We start from the raw sequence: 6,306 nt of genomic DNA on the forward strand, positions 1-6,306 counted from the left end.
AGCTGCCCTCTCTGCTCAGTCCCAATCTGTCAGAGAAGCTGTTATCCAACAGGAAAAGGCAAATTAATTAAAGCGTGCAGCATGTGAGCCATCCACCTCTAATTGGGATCTCGGTGTGCGGCACGTAAATGTCATGCTGCTGCTGCCTCTGTGTGCAAGGGGCCCTCGGCTCTCGAGGGGGCCGGGGGGGGGCACACGGCAGCCTTTCATTTCCAGCTGCCACCCTCTGCCAGTCAATTAATGCCGGCGCCCCTTTCTCCTCACCCCTGGGAGCAGAGGCCTCTGCTCCCTGCCCTGCTGCCGCTGCGTGGCTCCTGCTGTGGTAATAGGCGGGAGGCTCATCACGGCCCGCTCGGTGCACTCCGGTGAGCATGGGGATTTGTTTCCCCACAGCGTCTCGGAACAGAAGCGCCTCTCATCTGTTCTCGGTTACCTCCCTCGGCTCCTGTTTGTTTTGCCTTTCAAGCGGTTGTTGCTGGCACGCAGCGCCGGTAGGAAATGGCAGGGATCAAGCTGTCTTCCTCAGGACACCTGCCCTGGGCATCGGCTCCCTGTCAGCCAGGAGCTGGTGTCCTGGAGAGGGCACCCATCCACCTCCCATCCGAAAACCAACATGCTCCAAGCATCCACCCTCCGTGCCAGGGTCTTGCTATCCCCTTTGGGCCAGGCTCCCTCAGCTTGGCGGTGCCACGTGGGAGGGACTGGGGGGGCCTGAGAGCTGCCTGGGTAGGGCTCAAATGACTTGGTGGGACAGGTGAGGTGTGAGTGACAGGAGATGTGAGCCCAGTAGGGAGCAAATGCCACCGCTGGAGGAGGCAGCCAAACACCAAGGTCTCCAGGAGGACCTGTTGCTGAAGCTGGACCACTCTTTGTGTGGAAAGCTACAGCTGAGCCCTCCGGCCCCGCTGAGCCTTCACTTCAGCTGGGGCTGGCATGTGGCTCTTGGCAGCCACTGAGGCTTCTCCTTCAGTCCATGAGTCCAGTCCTGATTCAGCTTGGCTGGTGGAGTTGGGCTCTGGAGCCCCTGCTCCTTCCAAACTCAGAAAACACCCTAGACTCCCTGGCCCTCCACCTTTACCCTCTGTGCTCCTAACTCCAGCTTTACAGAGGCTGGGGTAAATAGCAGATGCTGTGCAAAAACATGAGCTGCCATGGTGCTTTAGGCTTGGTCCTTTCTACTTCTCAAGCTCAGCTCCATGTCCAGGCCAATATTTCCACCCCCGTGGGTGCCATGGGTACACCACTGCTCCAGCTTTCCCTAAACTCTGTGCCAGGCAAATGACAGGCTGGCAGAGCTCCAGGTTTGGTGCCTGGCACTCTGAGCGTGGCTTGGCACACACGGCAAACACTGTCACCCCTCGGAGCTGCTGGGGGAGAGGGAAGTCTTGACCATCTGGGAGAAAACAGGTGACCAGGACAGGTTATGGTGGGGCTCTGTAGATGCTCTGTTGTGAGTAAATCAGGGAAAGGGAGAAGAGGGTAAAAGGAGCAATAGGGCTTCAGCTGACAGTTCCTAATGTGCAGTGGAGCTTGTGTTCTCCCGTGCTCACTGCTGTGTGTTAAATGAGCTCCAGCATCTCTTACCAACACCCATGAAGCGTCTGGGCCAAGTCTTACCTTATGTTGGTGCATTCTCCTTTTTCTGTGAGGCTGGATCAGGTTCCCTGGTGTTGGTGACCTGCTGCATGAGGGGAGACTGCTGTCCTGCCTCTGCCCCTGCCTGGAGCAGGGGGAGCAGAGCTGGGGTGTGGGGCTGGCTCCTTCCCATGCATCCACACAGCTGCAGGCAGTGTTGGGCTCAGGGACTGCTCTGGGCCGGCAGCCACGGGGGTGATTTCCAGGTGGAGAGGAGGGTACCCGGGCAGGGACTCCCACCACGTCCCCCCTGCTGGCAGCAGCCCTGTGCTGCTGGGGCTCTCCCACGAACCTGTGGTTTGAGCAGAGGCACAGGTGCCCAAGGGCAAGGGTGCTCTCCTGGGCTGTTTGAAAGGCTGGTGCACCACGGGCTTGTGCCCCCCACTGACGGCTTTTGTGTATGAACCTGCATTGTTTTCGTGCAGAGATGAAAATATTTTTATCCTCAAGGATTTTGTGGCATGCGATCACTACCTCAGAGCAGGGAAAGCACGTGAAGCTGTGGCCCTTCCTGGAGTTTAATGCTGGACCCCTGATACCATCGTAGCTATTAAAGCCTGTCCCTCAATCCCCAGTTCAATAATACGGTAATATCCTGATAGGATCAGGGGCTGGCTCCGATGGCAGATGGGCTCCAGTCCCTCCTCTGGCGCAACGCAGGGCACTGCCACCCCATCGCAGGGAAACGTTGATTCGCAGATTATTTGTTTTTGTGGCAGGCTTTGGAAGGGGGGACGAGCGAGTTCCCGTTATCAGGATGGTGGTTCCTGGCTGCTGACCAGGCACTGCTGAAAGCCAGAGCCCTTTGCCGGGCTCTGTCACGCTTTGCTGGCTGGTATCCAAACCCAGCTTCTCTCCTTCCCCGGGGTCTTTGTCAAACCTCCCCAGGGCAGTGCAGCCATGGCTCTGCCCTCTCCCTGGGGGTCATTTCTTCTGGATTTGCTCGCTCCTGCCAGGCAGGACTGTACCTCCACTGAGATGAGCACCCACCCGTGGCGTCCCCCACCTGTGCTCTGTGCCTGGGCAGGTGCTGCAAGCTCCATCCTGCTTTGGCCGCAGGCAGAATTAGAGAAGGCTTGGAGGGGCTGGTGAAGACTGACTGGAAGCCACTGGGGAGGCTGATATTAAAGCGTTTAAGTGCTACAGCAGTATGGAGGGCTGCACTTATCTGTCTGCCCACTGCAAAAGTTCCCAAGGAAGCCCTGCCAGCAGCCCCCTGCTAATCACCTACATCAAAGCAAACACTAATTAAAGCAATGATTTAAGGAAAGATTGAGGCTGGTCCTGCTGCATTGCTAAGGGGGGGCCGGGCATAGCCATGAAACAGCAGCTTTTGGGCTCCAGGACCCAGCGTGACCAGCAATAACAAGTGGATAAGGTGGTTTTGTAATGCACAGGGAGTACCTGGGCCATGGGGTGCAGTCTTTGAGGAGGAGGAGAAGAGCTGAACATGCCAAAGCAGCAGTAACCTGGCACAAGGTGCTGTCCTGCACCCAGCCTTTCCCACCCCGCTCCGTCTCCCATGGCCACTCACGGGGTGGGAGTAAGGATCTTGCTCTGGGGACCTTTTATTCGGTCACACGAGCTCCTCTGCAGTGGTACTGGCTCTTGGCAGGGGGGCTCAGGCTGCTCCCCGCAGAGCTGCAGCCCGGGGCTGAGTGGTCGGCAGTGCTCGGGGTGCAGTGACCCAGGAGAAGCCCCGGAGATGGCTTTGCTCTGGAGGCGCTGAGGATGGCTAAACCCGGCATTGTTTTTTGATGAGACCTCAGGTTTAGTTGACAAAGGTAGCTGTGTCGGCATAATATGTTTAGGCTCCTGTAAGGTATTTGACATAATACTTCCTGACAGCCTGATCGGAAATTAGCCCTATACAGCACTCTGTGGGTTTAATGCAGCTAAGTGCAACGCCGTACGTTTGGGGAGCCAGAATGTAGGTCGCAGCAGTGAGACGGGGCTGCGTGCCGCAGGCGGCCAGGCGAAGGTCAGGGCGGCTGAGGTCCCAGAGGACAAGCGGAGGGGCTGAGCTCGTGGCTTAGAAGTCACTTTTGGAAATCAAACTTGGGGAATAGGTCAGCTAAAACCCCACCGGGACTCCAAGGTGACACAAAAGAGCCCACTCAGGGACACCAGCAGTCCAGCAAGTGAAATTCCCATCCAGTCCCCCTGGTGCTTGCTCCCCACAGTCCCTCTCTGCAGGGCTCAGCAGGATCAGGCCTCTCCCCTCCTCCTGGGGTTTCTCCAGACTCCTGTCCCCTGCTCTCTTCCCTGCTCTTAGGTGCTTTTCTCCAGCAACCTCCTCCTGCTCTTTTTTTTCCCCCCTCTGGAATGTTATTTATCTTCTGCTCATCAGCAAGTATGGCCTTTCCTTCCTAGAAGTGCTGCCTCCCACGCAGTTAATGGGACTGATGGGAGCGGGACGGTCTGGAGATGATGCTCGCCATGGCTCGGATCCATCTGTGAGGATACTCCAGGGTGGTGCAGATTTGTGGGCTCTGCCAGGCTGCGTGTGCCCACGTTCTGCCCACACCGCCGTGGAGGGGACACGTCGGCCATCTGAAGTGCTGCCCTCGGGTAGACCCGCTCTGCATGGACTCACCCGGATGTTGCCAGCCTCAGCCCCACTGCCTGAGCAAATATTAGCTTAAGGGACAGCAAATGGCCCTGAAACCGCCGAGATTCCTCCTGCCTTGAGCAGCCCCTGCTCCATCTTCATCAGGGCTCTTTAAGACCATCCAGATGGCCTAATGGACCTCATCAAAGTACAATTTGTATCGCAGTGTGCAGCTATTTGAAGCATCCCAGATCAAGGCTGGCGTTAACACTTTGGCTGGGCCAGGGGCACGTCTGCCTCAGTTCACTGAGGAGGTGATGGATGGAGGGACTGTGCTCTGGAGCCCAGCGTGGGGAGGCTGGCCCAGCACTGGGGGATGACGAGGGACCCGGGGGGGCTTTTGCATGGAGCCTGTGGGGTGGTGCTGGTTGGGTCCCCCTGAGGGGGTTGGCAGCTACTGCTGTAGGGATGGCTGCAGATGCAACAGGTCTTGTCCTTTAGGAAACAGGTGGAAAAGCCCTTTGAGCCCCCACAGGAGCATGGGATCTGTCTTGCCAGCTGCCCTGGCCTCAGTTTACAGCCTTGCTGGTTTGATACTGGCCCTTTGTGGTCCCAAGGGGTTGCTCCTCCCTGCCAGTGCCTTTAGCTCTTTGGGGGGATTTTGGTAAGCACTGCTTTGCTTTGCTCTGAGCTCTCTGAGCAGGCTCTGTGTGCTGCCAGGGTCCTCCTGCACTGTGCTCCTGCCCCATGGCTGAGGCAGGAGAGGTCTTGTGCCCTGTGCTGGGGATGCTGCTGGGTTTCCAGGCAGGGTCTCAGGCCCTGAACAGGTGGAATAGGTAAATTTTCATACAGTAGCTTTACCCTTCAAACAAATAAGACCACAGCTGCTTACTTTCCTCTTTTGAAATACTATCACTGAGGTGATGTATTTTTTAGTTGCAGTGATAAAACCTGTTTAGGGTCAGGTACTCAACTGAGTGTGAATCAATTCAGCTCATCAGAGCGCAGTGTCCCTCCATAGAAAATCTGTCCTCAAAATGCGTTGCTCTCACTCAGGTAGCTCTGAAAATCTGTGAAAATAGATATTCCCCACTTTATGGTAGCAAGAATGGAATCTAAATTGTTTTTTCACTGTATTGTGCGAGTGCCTGCCATCCCACTCCACGGCAGCATTTGCAGGGCACGGGCACGCCGGGGGGGAAGCACGGGCACAAGCGACTGCCCGGGCAGATGCACGAAGGGAGACTGGAGGAGCTGGGCTCACTGGACCAGCGGCTGGTGAAGGTACAACCAGAGCATGGGGAGAGGAGTGCTCTGAGCTGGGGTCTGCAGGCCCCCTCCGCCTGCAGTGACCTCAGCCAGATCCCACACAAGCGATGGTGGCTGTTAACACCCTGTCTCCAGTGAGGCAGCTGGAAGCACTTACTCTCTGGAGGTGTTGGCAGCTCCTCTCCTCACGCTCAAGGTTGCAAGGCCATGTGCCCACTTCCCCCTTGGAAGGGGCTCGTGGTCCTTCTCTGCATCTGGCTGGGCCCCGGCTCTGCCCGATCGTGTCCCTCGCTGCAGCCTAATTACCATGGGGCTGAAAATTAACTCCCATCACAGGCTCATTTTCATTAATAAAAACATGGGGCTGGGCTGGGATTTTTATTTATTTTGCTGATGTGATTACCAGCCTCCCACCTGTGGCTCCAACCAGCCCCTGCCAGCAGGGAGGGGGATGCTCCACGTGGGTTAATGGGCTTCCATGGGTGCCTTTGCTGTATGCCATGCCCAGAAAAACCCAAACATCCATCATCCCTGCCCTGGTCAGCTCCTCAGCCAGACCCTGCTCCAGCTGCTGGGAAGGGGTGCTGGGGCATCCCCCCTGCCACGAGCGAGGGTCTCGGCTCTGGTCCCCAAGGTGAAGCACTTTGCCCCCCGCCCAACCGGGGCTGACTGACCAAATCACCGGCCAAAGGCTGGCATGGGGCCAGCGCCAGGGCAGAGGAGGAGCCAGCCTGGCTGCAGAGAGGAGGAGGAGGAGGAGGGCTGCATGTGCATGTGTGTACAAGGGAGCACCCGTGGAGGGGAGAGGGGCAGCAGTATGGGAGGACAGACAGATGGAGCTGGGCTGGCAG

Source organism: Strix uralensis, chromosome 4 (genome assembly GCF_047716275.1).
Source record: "Strix uralensis isolate ZFMK-TIS-50842 chromosome 4, bStrUra1, whole genome shotgun sequence".
Classification (NCBI taxonomy): Eukaryota; Metazoa; Chordata; class Aves; order Strigiformes; family Strigidae; genus Strix; species Strix uralensis.